At 55.5% G+C, this 23,465-nt stretch overlaps 1 protein-coding gene across 3 annotated transcripts in view; it reads right to left on the bottom strand.

Moving 5' to 3' along the window:
• EPHB2 (EPH receptor B2) overlaps positions 1–23,465 on the bottom strand; it is a 180,320-nt gene that overhangs the window by 89,931 nt on the left and 66,924 nt on the right. The window lies entirely within an intron of this gene.

Raw genomic sequence — 23,465 nt, 5'->3', positions numbered from 1 at the left:
CTGGGGACCCCTGGCCTGGCCAGTGCCCCTGCTGGGCGGTATTGAGCAGGCCTTCCTGCCATAGCATCGGCAGTGGCAGGCTCCTGCTCCCATCTGCAACACCTCTTCTCCCTGGCTGGTGCCCTGGTGCCCGCATGAGAGCTTCTCAGTCCAACCCTCTTAGCGCCCTGGCTGCAGGGATTGCACCGAACACCCAGCCAGACTGAATTCCGGGTCACTCCCCAGCCCACAGAGCACTGTAGTGTCCATGCCGAATTCTCCGCTTGCAATGCCCTTTGACCCTTCTTCACCTGGCAGACTCCTATTCAGCCTTCAAAGCCCAGCACAACGTTTGTTTCCTAAGCGTTGCCCTATCCCACCTTCAGAACCTACGCGAGCTGTCTAGACCTTCTTGGGCTCATATATCGCACAGCATGTTGAACATGATACTTCCCAGAACGGAGGAGGGGTCTCATATTCTTCTCTGTGCCTGGCGCAGAGCAGCACACACTGGGTCTTCTCTTGTCACTGTCTCAATCTTGGCGCTTAACACAGTGCTACATACGTTCAAAGACCGGGAAAGAAGTCTGTTCTACAGCAAGAAGCAGGAGCTTGCAGTTAGACAGTCCTGGGTTCAAGTCCCAGCTTTCCTGTGTGACCTGGGAGATGTCTCCTAACCTTGCTGGGAGTCAGTTTCCTCATCTGTAAAATGGGCATAATTATGTCTCCCTTGCAGAAAGGTGGTGAGGATTCAACAAGATAGGGAGCCTGGCATATAGTAAATGCTAAATAAACGAATGAATAGATATGTATATTAACATATCATGTATTAATAAGAATGAATAAAGGATGTAGTTCCCTGGAAACTTGTTCTCAGGCACTGATCCCTTGGAAAAACATCTTAAGAGGGCTTCCATTCGATTTGTGGACATCTCTGCACCCCAGCCTAAGCTCCACTTAATTGTCTTGCTCTGAGGGTGCCGAGTAAATACTCCAGGCCAGCTGGTGCCTGGAAACTGCCAATTGCCGAGGAGCAGCTCGTTAATTTTCCCGTCTCTGCACACAGACCCTGTAGCTTCTGCAACTCTTCTTGGGAAATTGAGTGGAGCGGGTCAGGCTGGGGCCAGGGGTCACAGGAAGTGGGGCTGGGGGTGCCAGGGGACTTGAAAGGGCCCACAGAGACACCGCCAGGAAGCTGTCCGGGCTGGAGGAAACTGGCCCGGAGTTGCCGAAAGGCAGACGGATCCCAGGCCTGGCCCAGCCCCGCCACCTCTGACTCAGCTTTCTGGTCTCCATCAGGATGGGAGAAGCCAGGGCCTCCTAGCGAGGCTGGACACACGCCAGCCCTCAGGGTGGCCAGGGCGGGGGCCACGAGGTCCCATACCGATGGAGGAGAGGCGGTATGGCATGGCGGGTGAGGGCGTGACTGTGGAGTGAAGCTCCTTGGGTTGGAGTCCTGGCCCTGCGACGTGTGGGTATGTGTCGTTGGGTAAGTTACCTGACGTCTCTGTGCCTCGCTGTCCCCTCTGTGAGATGAGAAGACAGAGATTAACACCCATGTCTTAGGGGCGTTGCGGGAATTAAACATGCATTAAGAGCTTAGAACTGTGCCCGGCGTATAGAAATCACTCAGTAAATGTTAGGCTACTGTTATTATTCTCTCTTCCTCCCCTTCGGAAGCATCCTGTTTAGATATTTTTATCTGTGAAATGTGAGCGTTGGTCTTGACTCTGCGGCAACGTGTCAGTTTCACCACACTCCGGGGGTCTGCCCGGGGGTCCGCCGGACTGGGCGGAAGAGGCCGTGGTTCGTTTGTGATGTCTGCGCTGGGCCCAGAAAGGCAGAGAGGCAGCCACGGGCTCTCCCCGCCATCGCCGGGGCATCTCATTTACTCGGCAGGTATTTACGGAGCCCCTGCTCTGGGCCAGGAACTGGGCCAGGTCCTGGGGTACACAGGTGAGCACAGACAGTCCCACCTTTGCAGCTGAGAGGGGAGAGGTGCGGTACTGAGTTCAGAGGGAGGCCGGGCTCCCCTTCTGGCACCAGCCCTCCTGGGCCCCTGTCCCCTCATCCATGACGGGCACAGTGACACCTCTCCTGGAATTTCTTTTATGCTCTTGGCCTTTCGCTAGAATACTCTTGCCCCACTGTCCTCTTTTTTGAGAACAACTATTCATCCCTTGAGACCAGTTCAAATGTTCCCACCTCTCCCTGCAAACACGCACCCCCTCCTTTGTGCTGCCCAAGAATTTTGCAGAGCCTTCTCCTAGCCCAGGACACCGCCACCGTGTAAGGGACTGTCAGCGTCATCTTCCCTTTACTGGGACCATCTGGAGGGCATGCTTGCAGCTGTGTCTTTTCCGACACCCAGGGGTTGCCTGGCACAGGCACAGGCTCAGACCACGGGGGCGGAGGCCGGCAGGGAGCTGGACCAGCTGACACTTTGGCCTCTAGGAGTTGGGGCTCCTCAGAGGCTTAGATCTGACTAGTATGCTCAGCTCCAGAGGTCAGAAGGCCTGGCCGTAAATGCTGGTTCTGCCACTTTCGTCATGCTGGGCCAAGTGACTGAGCCGTTCGGAGCCTTGACATCTCCGTCTGTAAGATGGGGATGCTTCAGAATTACGTTCCAGAGTCTCTATGGCCTAGCATACAGCAGGTGCTCAATGAAAGCGTTTTCTCCCTTTCCTTCCTTCCTAAGGCAGTACTCAGGGCCAGTATCGGTGCCCTACAGTGCCCAGGTCAGAGACAAGGTCCTGGGAGAAAACACACAACAGCCCAAATTGCAGGAAGCAGGGCCCAGAGGGACAGAGGAGACAGAAGGGGAGTAAGGAAGGTGGCAGGTCCCTCGAAGGTGCCCCAGCTGGACTTGGCACCCACAGGCTATTCCTCGAAGAGCAGGGCCCACAGCCCACATGTGCCAGGCCAGCCCAGGGTCCCCCGCTCTTCCCGTCCCCCCCTCCCTGGGACGTGCTCCCATCCTGTCTTGAAGCAGAGGCGCCTGCTCTTGGTGCTGCAGCCGGCGCGTTGATAATAAAGGCACCTCTGTGTGTCTCTGGGAAAGTGGGGCTGGGGGGCGGCGGCAAGGGGGGGCCCACAAAGCTCCCGCAGCTGTGTGTTTGCAAACAGGGGAGCTGAGCTGTGCAGAGGGGCTGAAAGCACTAATTGTCTTTAATTAAAGGAGGTTGGAGGCAGTGCAGGCTTTGACAAAAGAGATTTCCAGCCTGTTAGCAGCTTCAGCCTGCACAGGGGCTGGGCCGCCCAGGCGCGCCCCCGGCTTTGTCCCTGTGGGGCCTGGCCCTGTGGAGGGCACAGCTAGCACCTGCCTGGTGGGGATGGGGGTGGGGGCCGCAGGGGCCAAATGCAGTAGGACCCTACCGTGCTGAGGAGCTGGGCTCCTAGGGCCTGGGAAGACATCCTCGTGGTGAAGCCCCTGGCTCATTCATTCATTCACTTAGGCAGCAAGCATCGTTGAGCACTTGCTATGTGCCCGGCCAGTGCTCAGAGCTGGGGGTACAGAGATGTGACAGTCCCTGCCGTTCAAGGACTTTTAATATATTCTAAGAGGTACAGCGAGCACAGACTCTGGAACCAGCCGTGGGTTTGAATCCTGGCTCTATAGTTCATAAGCTGTGTGATGTTGAGCAAGTTACGTCACCTCTCTGTGCCTCAGTTTTTCCACCTATAAAAGGGGGGGGTGATAAAAACGGCACATACTTTACAGGTTGTGTGAAGATTCCTGAGTTATCACTGAATGTTTGCACAGGGCGCTTTACAAGCATCAGTGGTCGTTGTTCATTTTTTCATTTATCCAGTTTTATACCTGGTTGGAGTCCCCGAAGGCACTCGATCGATGGGAAGAACCCTGGTCTAGGAGGCTGGCTGGGTTCCAGTCCCAGCTCTGCCAGTCACTTGCTATGTGGCTTCCCAGCCTCAGTTTCCCCACCTGTACAGTTGGGGCCTGGCTGGATGGCGTGTGAGGGAGGGCTCTGCAGGCGTGCAGGGTCTCAGCTCTCTCCGCGCCCTGGGAACCGAGACTGCTCTGAAGAGCCGGCCTTGCTGGGCTCCTGCTCCCTGCTGCATACAAATGGGCTCGGCCTCCCACCCCGGTGGCTGCTCGCTCACTCCGCTCTTTTGTCTTCTCTTCCACCAGCCTCACCCTCAGACACATCTGCAGGCCCCCTGGCAGGCACATATGCGCCAGTGTGCGCGTGCGCTCTCTCTCTCTCTCTCACACATGCGCGCGTGTGTGTGTGTGTGTGTGCATGTGTGTGTGTGTGTGTGCACCTGCCTGATTCACATCCTCACCCCCACCTCTACCCCCACCCAAAAGAATCGCAGCCCTGCCCCACCACCCCCTGAAGGCTTGCTGACCCCGGGGTCCAGGGTGGGCGGGAGAGAGGGGGCTGCTCACAGCTGGCTGGGCTGGGTGGTCGCAGAGAGGTGGAGAGGGGGCAGAGGGCCAAGCTCCACAGGCAGTGGGAGGGGGGTCGGCTCCTGAAAGGGAGGGCCCAAGTCAGGCCCTGGCGAAGGGCAGGTCTGGAATGCCCATCTCGGGGAGCACCCCAGGAGGTCGGGAGACAGTTACCCCAGCCCACTCTGGGCCGGCAGTCCCCTGTTTAATCTATTCAAGGGCCCTGGTGAGGAAACTGAGGATCGGAGAGGCTGAGTGTGGCTCAAAGACACACAAATGGGGTGATGCCCAACCAGGCACCACTCTGCCCCTTCAGAACCCACTTTCTAAAGTCTCTTCAGAATCAACAGGCCAGGCCCCTGTGCCCAGCATGGGGCACAGAGATGACCCATGTGTGACGTGGAGTGCAGAGGCGTGGTTCCTCCCACACCTGCGGGATCCTAGCCCTGGCGGGTGGCGGGAAGGAGCGCCAAGAGTGACACACACACTCTAAGGTGGCCAGGCCTCGGGCCGGATCCCCACCAGTGGCTCCCACTGAGGCCTCAGCCCCAGCGTCACCCAGGACAGAGGTCCTCCAAAGCCTCCATGGGCTGACTTCCTGTAACCCCTGACCTTGGCCCCTCACTCTGCCTTCACTGACCTCAGGGCCAAATGGGCTCTGATCATGGCTCTAGGGCGTGTCCCCAGAGTCCCAGGGGGTGGATTCTCCCACTCATCTGCCCTCCTTTTCCCTTTCATCTTCCACACCACCCCTGAGCACCTACTGCGTGTCAGGCCTGCTTTAGCTCATCTGAGTCTTGCACTGAGCCCTTCCAGGCAGACTCTCCTGCCCCCATTTCACGGATTAGAAAACTGAGACTTAGAGAGGTGGAGGCACCTGCTCAGGGCGTGGAGGGAATTGGAGCCGGCGCTGTGTGAAGGCAAAGCCTGTGCCTAGGCCCAACCTGCTCAGTAAATGTACGCATAGCAGACACGCTGGAGAATGAGGAGAGGGTGCTCAGCCTGGCAGGGCAGGCCAGCAGTTTGCAGGTGAGGGGACTGGGGAGCCGCCCCGAGTGTGTACACCCGGCCCTTGCCCAGGGGGGAAGGCTGGAGCTGCTTTCTGACCCCAGCATGACCCCAGTGTGCCTGGGTGGAGGACAGAGGCTTCACCCTCCAGCCCACAGCTCTCTCCCAGGGCCCTGGCATGTCCAGGCACTGGCAGGTGTCCCCTTGGGGCCTGAGGGAGCCGAAGGAGGAAGACAGGGAAGGGGCTGGGGCAGGGAGGGAGAGAGACACACAGAGAAGACAAGAAGGAAGAGGATATCGAAGGAGGAGGGGACAGAGAGACAAAAAGAAGGAGGGAGAGTCCAGCTGAGGGAGGAGGAGTCAAGTTCAGGGAGAATGGAGGGCAGCGAGGGTGTGAGGTGGGGAAGAGCTAGCAGCAGGGCCAGGCGGAGCCCAGAGGGGCCCCAGCTGGAGCAGGTGGGCAGGGTGGGGAGGTCCCCAGAGGGGCTGTCAGTGAGCTGCTGTCCTAGACCCGGGCACCAACCCGGGGGGCAGGGGAGGATGCGTGAGAGAGTGGGTCTGCGCGTGTGCTTCCGAGCGTGAGTGAGTGTGAGTGTGTTTCTGTGGATGGGTGTGAATATGTCCTGAATGTGAGCGGGCGTGAGCGTGTGTTTCTGGGTGTGAGCGAGTGGCGGAGTGTGTTTTCAGGCCCAGGCAGACCAGGGTGTGTGGGAGGCTGACTGGGGTGTCTTTCTTGATCTCTGGGGTCCACTCACCCTCCGCATTTTGTGTTTGAGAGAACTAAGCTGAAAGACTAATTCATATTTAATACAGCCTTCACTGGCAAGATGAGGGGTGGTGCAGATTTGTTATTTTTCTTTTTCAAGGCACCAGGTAAGGAAGAATTGATTGATTGGTTGCTTGGTTTTCTCCGACCATCCACTCATCCACCACCCACCTGCTAAGCACCTACTATGTGCCAGGTGCTGTGCTGGGGGGAACAACAACCAACCAACCAACCAACCCACCAAGTGCGTACGCACACTGGCTGCAGCGGCCTGGGTGGTGGGAAAGGTCTAATGGGGCCCTGACTTTAAATGCTGGGTCCCTAAATTAACATGCTCCGTGAGCCTCAACAAGCCCTTTTGCCGCTTGGAACCTGTATTCTCACTCGCTCCCGGGGCTGGTGAGCCCTGAGGGAGGGCGTGTGCGGCGCCCAGCACAGCTGGAGGGATGCCGGATCTCCGATGGCCTCCTGACCTCTCTAACCGTGATTCTTCCTGAAGATCCTGCGCATCCAGAGGTTGCCAACTCCGCCAGGCCCGGGAGGTGGCCACAGCCCCACTGGGGGCCCGGGGTTGGGGGTGGTTCGGCCTTGTCCGGCCTTGGCGGTTTTGGGTTGGGCCGGGGGGGCGGCGGTTGCCTTGTTGGCTTCCCCGGGGCTTTTTCGGGTTTTTTTTGTTTTTCTTCCGGTCTTCGGTTCGGTTGTTCCTTCTTCCGGGAGGCTTTTTGGGCTTCCCGGGTTGGTTTTGTTCCCTTTTCCCCTTCTTGTTCCCCTTTTTGGGCCTTCCCGTTCTTCCTTCCCGGTTTCTTCCCTTTTTGCTTCGGGTTTTCCTTTTTTTTTTGCCTTTTGGGTTCTTGGGGGCTGGGGCTGGTTGGGCGGCCCTTTTGGGTTTTGGCCCGGCCTAGGGCTTGGCCCTGGTTGGTGGCCGGCCTTTTTTGGGGGGGTTGGGGCTTTTGTTGTTCCGGGTTGTTGTTGCTTTCCTTCCTTCGGGGGTTTTGGGGGTTTGGGGGGTGTTGGTTGCCTTGGGGGTTGGGGTTCCCCGGGGTCTTGGGGTTGGGGATTTTCGGTTTCCCCTTGGCTTGCCTTTTTTTTTTTGGGCCGGCTTTTTTTCTTTTTGGGGCTTCGTTTTCTTCGGTTTTAACCCGGGACGTTACTTTTCTTGTTGGGGGGGGAAGGGCACAGTCTTTGGCCTTAGACTGGTGGCCTTGCCAAGGGGTGGCTGGAGGCGGGAAGTTCTTTAGACACATCTCTCAATGGCTGTCCCCTCCCCATTCCTTGTCCTCCCATCATATGTAAAGCATTTTGCAAATGAGGCTTCAATATCCTACCCCTGCAATCAAATCCACCAGGCAAAACCCCTCCCAAGTGGAAATTCTGGCACTCCCGCCCCACGGCAGGCAGATCTGAGCTTGGCTGTCAGCTCTACCCTCCAAGCCTCAAATGGGGACCCAAAGGACCCCTGTGCACCCCCTATAGGCCAAGGCCAGCCTGCCCCCCTTCCCTCCTCTCCTCTTCCCCATGCTGGATTCAGCGCTGGGTGGGCCCCCTCCTTCACTCTCCGCCGGGACGTGACATTCACCAGCATCACTTCGGGTCCCATCTGCGAGCGCCCCACCCCCCGGCAGCTAATCCCCACAAAGCCCCGCGCAGGGCCCAGCATGACAAGCAGGCCCCGCGCCGCTGGCAGCTCGGCCGAGCGTGCTCGGAAGGGCCGAGGCGGGATTCGGCGCGGCTGTCACTCTCTCGGTCCGCTCCTCTAATTGGATTCCCAACACGCAGAGGTCAGCAGAAACGCTGGGGAGAGGAGAATCAAAGGGAAGGGGCGTCCTGGAGATAAAGAGAGGCATTCTTCCCGGGCCACAAAGACTTGCAGCAAGAGGGGCAGGAGGGGACCCCGCGCGGGGCTGCCCATCTGGAGGGGGAGGGGAAGGGAGAGCCCGAGCAGGCGGCAGGGCTGAGGCCGGTTCCTCCAGGCGGTGCTTAGCCCTCGCGCGGCTGCTCACGAGGTGTCTTGGACCTTCCCCGCCCGTGGGGTCTGGGCATCTTTCAAGACCCGGCCTCTTACTCCCCCCTGCTCTCAGAAGCATTCCTGGAATGCGGCCGGAAGGCTCCCGGGAGTCACCAGGCCCCGGGTCCTAGTCCCAGCTTGCCACCTGCTCCCTGTGAGGTTCAGCAAGTCCTTGCAGTTCTCTGGGCCTCAGTTCCCTCCTCTGCGGAATGGGGACAAAACCAGCTGCCACACAGGGTGGTGGCCAGGATGAAATGGAGGGACATCAGCAAGTGCTGGAGCAGAAGACCCCCCTAGTGGGGCAGCCTCTGTGGACCTTCCCTAAGCTCCTCTGCTGGCCTGCTCAGCAGACACAGCCTCTGTCCCCAGGAAGAAGGCGGAAGTGCTTCACAAACATAACACCGGCACAGAAGAGAGCGGCACAGAAGAGAGCGGCACGACAAGCCCCAGCCTGGCCCAGGGCTTCACTACTCACATTGTCACCTCCAGCCTGTAGAGCAGGAACCCGAGGCTCCGGAAGTGAAGGGAAAAGGCAAAGGCCACATGGCTAGGAGATGGGGAGCCGACCCTTGCAACTCTGCAGGGCCCGTGTGTGTGTGTGTGTGTGTGTGTGTGTGTGTTCGTGTGCACAACCAGTGGGGGAGGCGGGTGGGCCAGGCATGGCGCCTCCGTGCAAAACAGGCCCTGTTTGCTTTAAGAACGCTGGAACCACCGACTTCCCTTCATGAAAGAGACATGAACAGGACCTCAAAGGGAATTTCTGAGAGACAGAAAATCAATGGCCCTGACATCCTGGCCCCCAGAAAGTGCGTGTGTGTGTGTGTGTGTGTCTATTGATCCAGGATGCGCACACACACACACACACACGTGCTCACAAATACCCATTTTCAAGTGCATGTACGACTGACTTGATAAAATATGCACATGTACATACGAATATGTATACTCTGGCCGATCTCCTTGCAGGTGGGTATGTACCCATGCACACACACACCTACATGACCCAGTGAATGTGCTCACGTAGCGGTGGCTACACACACAGATGGGGACCTCCCTCCGCCGTCGGATACACACACTTGTTTGGTGCCGCACACACATTTTTAGGCATCACTTGTCCGATTGACCCAGTACGCACATGGGTGTGTTTCTCCCTGCACACAGATGTGCCGGGGCAGGCGAGGCACACACAGGAACACACAAGATACAGGGGCAGTAAAGACTCACAGCGGGCTCCAGGGTGACCCGCACAGGCGGGTGCACGTGCCTAGCCCACCCCTGAAATGTACGTACATGCTCACAGGTCCAGAGACGTTCCAACTGCACATGCAGGTGCTGGCTCAGTGGGTACACTTGTGCACATACAGGCATGCAAACTACTCCCAGCAGGCCCAGCACGCACGCATGCGCACCAGGGACGCTCCATGCTGACCCAGCACATGCGTGCACATCCCTCCCAGCTCTCTGGGGAGCTTCTACAAACAGACGGCTCTGACAGTGGGGTAGGGGGGAGGTCAGCTCAGGGCCAGGGTTGCCAGGGATACGGATATGGGGCTCCCAAAGCTACAAGGCCTGCCCCGACGGCACAAAAAGGCCAGTGACCACTCTTTGGTCTTTAAAGTATTGCTAATCAGATGGCGATGCCTTTAAGGGGGAAACTGGAGACTTGCCTCTGGTTTCCTGGAAGGAGCCAGTGTGAGCCTGCAGGTACCAGGTCAGGCCTGCATGTCCCCCCAGGGCAGAACCTTTTCTCTCTAAGGCTGACATAAGGCCCTGGGCCCAGAATTTGCTGGGGACATGGGGAGAAAGATAGCTCTACACAGCGGCCAAGCCTCACCGAGGCCACATCTCCTGCTCCAACAACCTGTGTTCAGTGACAGCCACTTACTTGCTGTGTGGCCTGAAGCATGTCACTTGCTTTTGCTAAACTCCAGTTTCCTCATCTACAAAAGGGGAGGGGGACAGTAATTTCCAGGCTATGATCAGCAGAGCTAACATTTACTGACGGCACTCCTCGTGCCAGATGCTACGCTACCTTGCGCCAAACGCTTCTTTCTATTATCTCCCCCGAGTCTTCATAACATGATCTGTAACATTCCATATATTATTATACCCATTTTACAGATGAGGAGATCAAGGCTTTTGGAGGAGAGTCACTTGTCCGGGGCCACATAGGTAGTAAATGTCAGAGCCAATATTTGAACCCAGGCAGCTGGTTCTTACCTACTTTGCTAAATCTTCCTGCTCATTGTCCTCTTGTCACAGATGGTTACGGCTGCCCTGATGGCCTTTTGAGGGACACCACGAGGACCACGTAGAACAGAATCAGAGGCTGTTAGTGCCTAAAAGTCATTCTACAGATGGTGACACTGAGCTCTGGGGGTGGGAGGAAAGGGAGAGGGAGTGCCCTGCCGGGGTCCCAGAGCAAGAGGGGGCAGAGCCCAAATTTGGACCCAGGCACCCTGACTCTGTACAGCTCCTGTGCTGCTCAATAAAAGCACCCTGGCTAGTTACAACAATGCCATTCCACAAGCACATATTAGGCACCTGCTGTGTGTCCAGGCTTGCTTGTAACTGAGAGGTTATCCATTACCCTGCCACCCCCCATAGACATGTACACGCTGTCCTGCTTTCTAGGAACTCTGCCGGGCACTGGGCTGTCCTTCCTCCCCTGAGAAACATTCTTCCTGGAGCAGAACAACCCTTCTCCTTCATATCCTCCTCCTGTCTTCTGAGCTCCGTTTACTCCTTTGAGCCCCTTCAAACCCTGGGAAGCTGGGACTATCGGTGCCACTTAACAACAGGGAAACTGAGGCTCAGGAAAAGGATCTGACCAAGTAAGTGGCAGGGCAGGGATCTCTCCTCCCCACAAGGCTCTTTCCAGCCCCTCTTCCAGCTCTGAGTCTGCACAGACCCAGGCACATGGTGGGGGCAATGAGCTGCAGAGCAGGCTCTGATCTAACACCACATCGCGGGGATTCTGAACCGTCAGCCCAGGGCAGAGAACGGAGCAGAGGCTGAGATTATGTTTGTTAATGCAAAACAATGAGTAAGACTGATAGGTGCTCTTTGAGGCCTCCAGCTCCAAGAAGGACTTGAGATCTTAGGGAAACCCTGAGTACCAAGAATAAGGACCCTCCCTCTGTGCCTAGAAATGTTTGTCCCGTCCACAGACAGACCTGCTGGGCATCCCGGCCATGCTGGTCCCCCAGGAGCCCTCCAGAGGGGCAGGAGGAACTCCAGCCTCTCCAAGGACCTTTGTGGGCAGCGTCACTCACACCAGGGTTGGGAGGGTCCAAGGTCTGAGACTAGGGTGGGTGAGACTCCGACCTAAGCACCGTCCTAGAAACTGGAAGTGCAGCGGTGACCGAGACAGACAGAAATGCCTGTGCTCGCGCAGCCTACACTCCGCCCGGGGAGACGGCGGTAGAGGACACACTAGTAATACACAGTACGTCAGACGTATACAGTACTGTATACAGTAATATACAGTATGCAGCGAGGATGATGGAGAGAGGTAACGCCAGGGAGGGGGGACAGGCTGTGTGCCTGCATAAAAACTGGGTGATGGGGACCTCAGTGGGAAGCTGACATTTAGGCAGGGACGTGAAGAAGGTGAGGAAGCAACCAGTGTGGATATCTGAGGAGAGAACATTCCAGGCAGAAGAAACAGCCAAGGAGGCCGGCAAACCTGGAGTGGGAGGGCGAGGAGGAAATGGAGGGGGTAGGTCAGAGAGCCGAGGGGAGGACAGATCATGGGGGCCTTGGGGGCCATTTTTAGGACCTTGGCTTTGCTCTGTGTAAGACAGAGCCTCAAAGGACTCCGAGCAGGGTAAGGGTCCTAGGGATGCCACTGGCTGCGGGTGGAGACAGACTGGAGGGGCGGGGGGGGGGAGCAGGCTGGGGGTGTCCAGGAGGCAGCTGGGCAGGCGAGTAGGGACTTCAGAACAGAGGTCCGGGCTGGAGATAAGCTCGGGGAAGGCATTTGGAGCTGTGGGGCCAGATGGAAGCAGCCAGGGAAAGAGAAGAGGCCAAGCACCTACAGAGGGAGGAGGGACCCCCGGAGCCAGTGTGGCCCCAGAAGAGGGAGTGGTCGCTTGGTCACATGCTGCTGGCAGGTCAGGGAAGAAGTCTGGGAACTGCCCATGGGACTGGCAACACGTGTGTCACTGGAGTCCTGAATGATAAGCTGTTTTAGTGGCATGAGGGGGGCAAATGTCTGCTATGACACAGTCACGAGAGGTCTAGGAACAGGAGTGAGCAGAGGGGGCCCATGAGGGCCCGAGCCCAGGCTTCGGAATCAAACCGACCCAGTGACCCTTTCTAGTCCCAGCTCTGACCCTTTCTAGCGGTGAGCCTCGGGCAGGTCACTTCACCTTGCTAAGCCTTAATTTCCTCATCTGAAGAATGGGGATAATACCCCTTTTACTTCCTAAGGTTGTTAAGAACCAAACGAGAGAACAAGTGTGAAAAAAACTGACTAACAATGAAACACTACAAAGGTTCCGGTGGGACGAGCACAGGTTTTGGATTTCATTTCTCGCTCCACCGTCCATTAGCTGTGTGGCCTTGGGTGGGTTATTTAATCTCTCTGAGCTTCCACTTCCTTCTCTGTAACAGTCACATTCAATTTCTGGGGACTGTAAGGATTCAGCAAAGTGTCACACCAAGCCTGGGGCACGGGCCTGTGCACAGTGACGCTCAGTCAATATGTGTTTGCCTCCTCCCTGGACTCGTTCCTGTTGTTTACAATTAGAGTCCAGCAAGAGGTGCAGACAGTTGAGAGGAGGACCCAGAGTTTGCATGCTGGGTCCCTGGACATGTCATTTTATCTAACATCTTTGGGCCTCAGTTTATTTTTGTTTTTGTTTTTTTTTTGTTTTTCTTTTGAGACAGAGTCTCGCTCTGTTACCCAGGCTGGTATGCAATGGCATAATCATAGCTCCCTACAGACTCAAATTTCTGGGCTGAAGTGATCCTCTCACCTTAGCCTCCCAAGTAGCTGGACTACAGGTGCGCACCACCATGCTTGGCTAATTTTTCTTATTTTTTTTGTAGAGATGGGGTCTCACTATGTTGCCCAGGCTGGTCTCGAACTCCTGCCCTCAAGCGATTCTTCTACCTTGGCCTCCCAAAGCAATGGGATTATAGGCATGAGCCAACGTGCCCGTCTGGGCCTCAGGTTTTGTAATTTTGAGTTTGGCGAGCAGTTGCCTGAGCCTCCTTCATTTGTGGGGTCAGCGGGGACAGAGAGAACAAGAGACAAAATGCATGTATCACGTTCAGGTGCAAGTGAAATGGGAGTGATGTGCCTCTGTGGCCCTCTCCGTGGCCTGTTGGCTGGTTGGGCAGACAGGTGACTAGGACCAGAAAACAAATATCTGTGATTAAAACAGCAACGTCATCCAACCCCCACAGGGCTCCGTGGAGAGAGACAGGGAAAGCCTGGGACACCAGCGAGAGCCCCTCAGCCACCGGCCAGTTGAGGCTGTCAGGGGCCTGTTCCCATCCTGCCAAATCCACCCATTCCTTCCTCTTCACACAATCCTCTCCTCCCACCCAGGAAGGAGAAAAAGACTCCTGTCTAGTTTCAGGGGAGCCCTGGGGCCTCACCCCTGCAGAAGAGGAGGTGGAGGGGGGCAGGCAGGGCTGTCTGCCTGGACATCCTAGACATGACCAGGGCTCTGGAAAGAGCCCCGGCCTAGGAGGCTGCAGCACTGGCTTCTGGTCCAGGCTCGGCCCCCCGCCGTGTTCTGTGACCCTGGGAAAGTCACGTCTCCTCTTGGCTTCAGCTTTCCTTGTCTCCAAAGTGGTGATAATAACCTCTGCTGTGCCGCTCTCGTGTGGGTACCATTCAGATCAAAGTATCTCATGGGGTGAGACCAAATGTTACACAAAAGCAGCCTCCAATCTTTTTTGGAACAAAGCAGGGTGTAAGTAAATAAATACTGTACATATGTAAGACATTATAATTACAAACGGCATTTCCCCCCCAGGCTATGGAAAAAAACCCACCAGTCTGGTGTGGTGTGAATTCTCATTAGGACTTCAGGAGGCCTGAGTTCGGATTTCAGCTCTGTACCTGACCAGGTGAGCGAACCTGGCCAAGCCGCCCCCATCCCCCTGCCTCGAAGGCCTGGTGGGGATCAAACAGATGCTGGTTTTACAGGGGCTTTGGAAGTTCTGCCAGTGAGGAATTAACAATGCAGGGAGTCTGGGACAGGGGAAGGGACTCAGGCAGCTCTCTGTTCAAGCCTCTCACCTGCTGTGCATCCTAGGGCAATTCCTTTGCCCTCTCTGGGCCTCAGTTGCTCTTGTGAGGTGTGAGGTCAAAGTTCGTACCTGGAAGCTTGGGTGGGGAAGCAGGGAGAAGCAGCAGTGAGGGGGGCTGAGGACAAAGGGCCCCTTGGTGGGGAGAGGGGTGCCCCAACAGGGTGGGGCGGAGGCCAGAGCAGGCCACTGGGGCCTGAGCCAGCTGCCGCAGAGCAATGAAAATCTCTTAACCACACAGGATTGTTAACGGCTCCCAAATCCTGTTGTACCACAGGCTTAGAAAGGCTTAAACTGTTAAACGCATAAACTTCCTCAATAAACGGGCCTCTCTTGCCAGATCCCGAAGCCCAGCCAGATGAAAAGGCAGCGGCTGGAGGGAGGGGAACTTCCCCAGCTGTTTATGGTCCTGCTGGAACGTTCTGGAGGCAGCCTGTGACCAAACCCATCAACCTGGCGTTTTCAGGGTGCGGATGAGCCAGTCTGGGGCTGAGAGAAGACAGCACAGGGCTCAGGGTCAGATGGCCTGCGTTCAATCCTGCCCCTTCCTCACTTTGTCACCTTGAAGCAGCTGCTTAACCTCTCCAAGCCTCAGTTTCCTCTTCTGTAAAATGGGGATGACCTTACCTAAACCTACAGGGCGACTGAGGGTCAGGATGACTACGGGTGCAGAAGGAATCAGAAATGGGAGGCATGAAAGCGCAGACCTGCCTCTGCCACCTAAGAAGGGTATGACGTTGGCCTGGGCCTCAGTTTCCCAATCTGATGGGAGGATTCAAGGCGATGGGGCAGGAAGGGCCAGCGTGAGGAAGCATTTGGTAGACGCTGTATGGGACAGATGGGGACTTTTCTCTCCGGCCATAGGTTAGCCGGGGTGGGAGGCTCCTTCCCTGAGGCCTTGTGCCCCCTCGGCGTGAGGAGAAGAGGTTCATGGGGGCTTCCCCCAAGCAGGGCTGTGCTCCATCCTGCCTCTTGCTAGGAGAGCAACTTCTCCTTCAAGGCTCAGGCACGGCCTCCCTCCTCCCCTGAGAAACCCTTCTGGTTGCCCCAGAAGTGCCACCCCCCAACCCTTGAAGTCCCACAATCCTGGACGTGAGTCCCTCAGCCAGTTACTTATCAAACTCCTTTCACTTCCATCTCAGGGCTCCTCAGTGACCTAGAGGTGGGCAGGGCAGGGTTTCATGTCCCCATTTCTCAGGTAAGGAAACCGAGACCCTTCCCATCACACCCTGCTGGTCCCCTCCACAGATTCTGTGGGGTGGAGGCTCGGTGGCCAGGTGGACAAGACACGGGCCTCAGCAGTAACAGGGGACGGCGATCTGCCATCCGCCTGCTCAGGTCAGTAGCAGTTCAGCAAGACGGAGAAGGCCAGGCTTCAATTCCTGCTCACTGCTTAGGGGCTGTGTGGCCTTGGGCAACTTGATTACCCTCTCTGGAAGCCAGTCTCATCATTTGTAAAAGAGAGATAGTAATATCACAGAGGATTCAATAGGATTATGGAAGCATGGAATATAGCACAGTGCTGGGCACACAGGTGGCACCTGCCACCTCCCGTCTCGGGCCTCTCCAGGCCACTTAGGACTCCCTTCAGCGCCTGCCTCCCTCAGCCTTTGACAGCAGTGGAACTGAAGCCCTGGTAGCCCCTCCCACCCTTCTCCCTTGGCCGAGAACACCTCTCCTTGGCTCCTCCCTGGAGGGCTGCACCCTTCCAGGGGGTAAGCCAGAGGGAAGAGTTAAAAACAAATTAATATCATTTCTGACCATCTTTTTTCTGGACTAATTTCCTTTTCTGCTCTTGGTTCCTCCCATCCTCCAAAGCCCTGGGAAAATGGTTCCTCCTCCAGGAAGCCCCCCCAGCACTCTCCCCACTCCCTCATAAGTGCCCCAAGGTTGTAGTTACTGATGGAGCTGTCTCCTCCACCCCAGACTGGACTCTCCAAGGAGGGCAAGAAGGGCCTTCATGGTCTAGGCAGCTCCCACACCGAGCCCGGGAACCGGTGCAGAGCAGGCACCCAGGGAGTTATTTGAGTGAAAAATGAATGAGCTGTTCTGGAGCCAAAATTACCCCATATTTCCTGTTCAGACCACCAGGATTATGAAGAGCAGAGAGGAAGAATCATCTCCCACCCTGATATCCAGATCCTGCCACTCCGCTGACTCAGACAGGAGAGAGGGCTGGAGTGACCCCCTGGAGCACGCACTCTGGCACCTTCTCCTGCCCTGGCTAACTCCTGCCCCTCGCTCACCTCCTCTCGCACGCTCCCTCTCCCCAGAGCCGCCTTCTGACCACTGCTCCCACGGACGGGCTGGGTCCTCTGTCCGCTTCCTCCTGCCGCTCTGCTTTCCTCAGCACAACACCAGGCCCCCTGCACCTCCTCCGTCCACAGATGTGTCTGCCCACATCTCTGGGCTGGGTGGCCCTTGAGGCCAGGGGCCGTGACTGATCTTTCCTAGGACCCCCTGATGCCAGCACATAAAAGACACTCAATATGCATTTGCTTGCTGGTCCCCTACGAAGACATTACTGACCCCTCCAAGAAGTAGAAAAGGCAAAATCTTGTGTTCAGTGGGCGTTTGATGGTTGGACGTATCATAGATGGATGGATGGACAGAGGGACCAATGGGTGGATAGAAAAGGGGAAGTGAGGGACAGTGTAGAACTTCTCCTGTTTTTAAGAGCAAAGATCTGATAGCTTGAGTGCATTGGCCGGGGTCTCCACCTAATCCCCTTCCCAAAAGGCTGGCCTGTGTGGTCTCAGCCCTGGTCTAGCCTGGAGGTCTTCAGGGGTTGTCTATTACCCCTTCCCCTCCCCCAACTGTGTGTCTCCACCCTGCCCTTGAAGAGAAGCAGCAGAATTTTCTGTGTGGGGGTCTGGGCCTTCCCTCCCACCCTGCATTCCAACCCTCACACCCTTCCCCAGCCAGCACAGGCTCTGCCAGCTGGCGGCCTCCCACCTCCCCTCCCCCACGATTGACCGCGCCCCACCCCTGCAGACTCCCCCAGACACATCTGGGCCACTGCTCCGTGAGAAGGCCTGGAGCTGAAAGCAGGGTGGGAAGGAGGCCACCCCAAGGGTGGTCCAGGATCCAACTCTGAGGGCCCAGAGAAGACCCCTGGCCCCCTCCCTACCTTGGCTGGGGAAGCACAGGATTCTGGGTGTCAAACAGAAAATAAAGCCACGGGCATAATATCCCATGCTGGTGAGCATGCAGGGAAACAGGCACTCTCAGATCCTGCTGCCAGGATCGGCCTAGCCTTTCTGGAGGGTAATTTGGCAACGTGTATCAAAAGCTCTAAAAAAAAAGTACGCGCCCTTTGACCCCACAATTCCAAGCCTGGAAATGTATCCTATGTAAATACCAGCAGCGGCGAAAAAGACAGAGGAGCAATGAAGTTCACCCCAGCATTTGTTTAAGACAGCGAAATTCTGCAAGCAACCTACCTGTGGATCAATAGAGGGGTAGAAGATAAACCGTGGTACATTTATACTATGGAATTCTAAGAGCCTCCCACAACGATGCTGTAGCTCTAACGTGACATGTAAGGATGTCCACGAAATATTATCAAGTCAAAAATCCTCACGTATGTTAAGCAGGAGTCCATTTTTTCTTTCAAAAAAAATCAATATGTGTAAATACACATAAATATACCTGGGAAGATTTATACCAGTTTAACTGTGGTTATCTCTGGGTGATGGGCTGATGGGTGATTTTAATTTTTTTTCCTTTTTGCTTATCAGTAATTTCTAAAGATTTTATAAATAACATGCATTGCTTTTGTGACAGGAGAAGTTATTTTTTCCTCAAAATAAAAAGCTCACCCAGAAAAAAACCCAAACTGTTCATAGGCAAAGACGGTGTTCATAAAAGTCCTTGTTCTTATTTTTATAACACTCTTCTAGGTATTTTCTTATTTACTCTGCACAACAGCCCTTCTGTTTATCCTGGTTTGCAGATGAGAAAACAAAGGCTGGGAGAGGGTCAATTGCTGGTCCCAGGTCGCGCGGCTAGTGGGCGGCAGAGCTGGGGTTTGAAACCAGGTCTCCAAAGCCAAGGTCAAGGAGAGGCCATGGGTGGGGGAGACAGCAGGCCGGGGGCCGCACAGCAGGGCAGGGTGGACAAGAGGGAGCGACTGGGAGGAGAAGCCCAGCAGCTGGGAACCGGGGAGTCTGAGCGGGAGCAAGCGAATCAACATGTGCGTGCAACCACCCCGAGCTGGCCAGCAGCCCCTCTCCCCATCCAAGCTAAATATTAAAAATCCCATTACGCCCCGATAGTATCGCAGCAATCAGGCTCGCTGTGGAACTGCCTCCAGATCCGTTACAGATGCGGGTCGGCTATTGGGAGAGAGGAGGGCAGGGCCCCCCAAAGTGGCTAGGCTGGGGGCTCCTCCTGGGCAGGAGGAAGAGGGGCTGATGTGGGCAAGGAGAGACCAAGGGAAGTAGGGATCAAGAGACAGACAGGCTTGGGGAAACTGAGGCAGGGCACACTGACAATCAAACCTATAATGAGCTGGAAAGAGTCGGAGAAACAGACTCGGGGCTTTGGGTGGGAGCAGCTGTTGCAGAGAAGGAATTCCAGGGACACCTCCTGCCACTCCTGGCAGACTTGCTGGTGGGAAGCCCCAGTGCAGACTGGGACCCTGAGGATGCTGGGGACTGAGGTAGGGGCAGGGGCCAGAGCTCAAGGAAGTCCCAGGGGTCCTCACCTGGCAGCTGTACGGCCAGCACGGGCCCAGATTAGGCACCCAGTGAATAGTGAATAGGCGAGCACATAGGGGAAAGTCGCACCCTGGCCCCTACGCCCAGCAAAGCACCAGCCACCATCCAGCATGTCCTGTACTGTCACACCTCAGGGCCTTTATCCTGCAGTTCCCTGACCCACAATTCCCTCCCTCACTCCCTTCGCCCATCCAAATCCTATTCATTCTTCAAGGCCTAATTCAAATGCCACTTCCTCCCTGAAGCCTTCCAGACCCCAGTTAAAAGAGATGTCTTCTTCCTCATGCTCTCAAAGTGCTCTGCCTGGAGGGACCTCATTTTGGCAGGACCACGCTCTGCCTGTTCCCGTGTGTCTGGTGAGTCCCCTGCTCACTCAGGAGCCACTCGACGCCAAACCCTGCGCGTCAGGGTTTCCCAGGTACCCTCAGCCCTCCCAGGCCCATCAGCGCAAATGACACCTCTTCCAAGAAGCCCTTCCTGAAGCAGATCCGCTTTTTACACTTGATCTTAGCCAAAAGGCCGAGAAGCAATAAGATCCGTTTTTTGATCTCTATGGTTGCACCTTTCTTTACCCATTACAGTCTGCAACGAGTTTATTTATTTGTTCATTAACTTTTTTTTCCGTCTCCCCTGTCTACCCACAAACTCGGGAGGTCAACCCCGAGTGTGTCCGTCTTGCTCATTTCTGAATTCTCCCCCACTGGTGTGTGCCTGGCTTACAGCAGGGACTCGAGACGTGCGTGGTGAATGATTGGCTTCCCCGGGCCCCTACCCTTTCCCACCGTGCCCTGCACACAGTAGGCACTGGAGGAACTTGGTCAGATCGAGTCAGTTTAGCCCGTAGTTGCATAAACCACTGACGGCATCTGGAACTTACAGCAAGCCTTTGTGCGCCATCAGCGCCCACCCCTGGGATGGTGGCCACACCCCACGAGGACTCCCCCACTCCCCATCTGCCAAGGAGTCTTCGTCCAGCCTCGTTTTCTCTAATTCATAGAAACAAAGTGATGGATTTTTTCCTATGAAATTATATCTCAATATTAAATGGATCTTTTCAAACCACACCCTCTTAGAGATTCTGCTAATGTCTCCCCGACTTAGTATGGACGCTCCCTGGGGTGATGCTGGGGCTGGGCGGCGGTCATCCCTTTGGCCTTGGGTCCCAGCTTGGCCGAGCCAAGGGCGTGTTATCACATCACATATCTGAGCTAATGGTCCTGTTACAGAATCATCAGGGCTGCTTGTTTAAAAATGCTGATTCTTGGCCACACCACCAGACCTGGGGGAAAGGCTTGAGCCAGACCCAGGAACCTACATTTTAACCAACTTGTCAAGTGATTCTGACCCACAGTCAAGGCTGAGGACCCCTAAGCTAGGCGATGAGAAAGCGGCTGGCCAACCACTCAGATGGGAGTTGTAATCACCGCTCCTGCATGTCCCGGGCCGGCAGGGCCGGTGCCTGGGGGGCTTGGCTGGAGCAACCCCACATCTGGGTGGCTGCAGCACAGCTCACAGCAGCAGCTGGTGTCCTTCTGGGCTCCCTGAGCTCATTAATCACACCCTGACTGGCCCCCATTCACACCCACGCTGGCTGGGCAGGGCCCGGGCCGTCAGGTCCAGGGGAAGATGGGAGTGGAAGGGAGCCAGGGCTGGGCACATCCTGCCCAGCATCACCTTGCACCCTCACGGCTTGCAGCCAGAGGCTCTGACTCTGAGAATCTGCCTGTGACAGGCACCCTCTGAGATGGCCCCAGTGATCTCACCTCCTGGAATTCCCAGCCTGTGTAATTCCCGCCCTGGGGTGTGTGCTGAATTTGGTGACTTGCTTTTAATGAAGTGACTATGGCGGAAGTGATGAGATGTCACTTCTGAAATCAGGTTATAAAACGACTGTGGCTTCCGTCTTGGGTGCTTCCCCATGTTCTCTCTTGGCTCTCTCACTCTGGGGGAAGTCGCTGCACATGTGAGAAGCCCACGTGCTGAGGCACAGAGGCCTGCCAACAACCGTGAGTGAGCCTGGAAGCAGATCCCTCCCCTGTCAAGCCTGCAGATGAAACCACAGCCCCAGCCGACACCTTGACTGCAACCTCATGAGGGACTTAGAGCCCAAGGCACCCGGCAAAGCCACACCTGGATTCCTGACCCTCAGAAACTATGAGATAATAGGTGTTTGTTGTTTTAAACTGCTAGGTCTTGGGGTAATTTGTTATGCAGCACTAGGTAACTAATACACCTCCTCACCTGAGCACCCCTCCAGTGACAGTTCTTCCTACATCCTTCCTCGCACCCTTAGCCGTGGCCATACCAAAGCTGCCTCCCTAATGGGCCAAGCGGATTCACGTCCCCAGGCCTTTATTCACACAGATCCATCCTCCAGAAGTCCTGGGCCACCCAATGTACCCTCTCCCAAGACTCAGCTCCAACCTCACCACCTCTGTGAAGTCTTCTGTCATCTGTGCCCACCGCAGCCTGAGCAGTTCCTATTGAAACGAGTCTGATACATCACCGCCTTTGTTCATGTACAGGTCTGCCTCCCTGTCCTAGACCACGAGCTCCAGAAGGCAGGGCCACCGGCCGATCCTTCTCTGCAGTACCTGATGCTCGGCACAAAGTCTGACATAGAGCAAGCTCTGTAGAAGTGTGATGCACGAATAAACAACCAACGCGAGTGACGGGTTTCCCATTTGCTTGTTCTGTCCCCACGCCCTGTCTTGCCACTGCCATCTTCGAAGGCTGTGCACTTTCATGCTCAAGGGTATAAAATCAAAGTCATTATCTTCCCCAAGAAACCAGCCCTTTCTCCTAATTTCCCCATTTTTTTCCCAGAACCATCACTTTCCTGCAAGCTGGAATTTCCCGTTAACCCTGACTCCTCCCCCTCCTCCCTTTCTGATATGTTGTCACACATCCCATCCCCCTCGCTGGCAAAAAATCCTTAGATCACAGCCCTCTTCTCCTCCGGTGCCGTGGACACCCCAGTCCAGGCTGCCACCCTCTCTTTGAGATCCTGGCAACAGCTTCCTTACAGGCCCCTGCCTTCTGGCACCCCCGTTCATCCTTTCAGCGATCTTAAAAATGCTGTCTTGCTTCTCTTAAAGGGCTGGAGGAAGGAGCCATAGAGATAGTGGACGTGACAAGCGTTTTATCAGGCGAGGATCACTGCAACCATCCTCAGGCTAAACTCTCACTGGCTCTCCAGGGCTATGGAATAGGGTCCAAACTCTTAGCCCGGCATTTGAGGCACCCCAGCATCTGCCCCCAACCTCTGATTCCAGTGGGGAATGCAAGAGGAGGCAGCACACGCAGGTCTCAAATCCCCTGTGCCACTGCCACCATCACGGCTCACGCTGAGGACCTGCTACCGGCTGGGCGTTGCATACACCTCCTCATTTCACTGACATCTACAGCACTGCCTGAGCACTGGGAACCATCATAAGTACTGTACATGTCTATAGTTCTTGGCTACTCACACGACCCTACGGAAAAGGGTTTTACGCTTGGCTGAGGTCATACAGCTGGTAACTGGCAGGGCTGAGATTTGAACCCAGGTCTATCTACCTTCACGGCCTTCATACCACCACGTAGCACCTCTCATAAGCTTCTTATGTTTACACACCACCTTCGTGATTCTTTGCTGTATTGAAACCCCACCTGTACTACTGTTCACCTAATATTTTCCGTTAAATTAACTATGGGGCATGGTGGTTTGGAGGGTGAGCTTTGGAACCACACTACCTGGGTGAGAATCCCAGATGCTTTGCTGACTCTCTGTAAGAGTTCTCTGGGCCTCAACTTCACATATAAAACAGTACTTTCCCGTGCAGGGTTCTCGTGGGGATTAAGTGAGTCATAAGTTAAGTACTCAGCACACGGTCCAAGTGCCAGTCATGAGGCCCGGCTCCAAGTGACACTGCACTTCCCCATTTCTTGGAGTTGGAAGTAACCGTGTGACTTGCTTCGGCCATTCCAGGCAGAAGCTTTAGAGCCAGTATAGACTCTGCCACACTCTTTCCTTCTTTCTGCCTCAATAGCAACTTTCCAACTGGTGGTCCTCCATCTGCTCAGCTCCCAGAGGGAAGAATCCCAAGCTGACCCACGATGGACATGTAGCATTAAATTGAGAAACAAACTTTTATTGTTTTGTCACTTCAGCAGAGCCTAGCTTATGCTGACTAATAGAGTAAAAGCTCAAAAAATGTTAACTTATTAACATGTATTTTTTTAGAGACAGGGTCTCGCTCTGTCACCCAGGCTGGAATGCAAGGGCATGATCATAGCTCCCTGCAGCCTCAAACTCCTGGGCTCAAG

The sequence above is a fragment of the Propithecus coquereli genome, unplaced genomic scaffold (assembly GCF_000956105.1).
Source record: "Propithecus coquereli isolate 6110/MARCELLA unplaced genomic scaffold, Pcoq_1.0 Scaffold341, whole genome shotgun sequence".
Classification (NCBI taxonomy): domain Eukaryota; kingdom Metazoa; phylum Chordata; class Mammalia; order Primates; family Indriidae; genus Propithecus; species Propithecus coquereli.
Note: the sequence above shows the minus strand (reverse complement) of the source record. Positions and strands in the feature narration are given on the sequence as shown.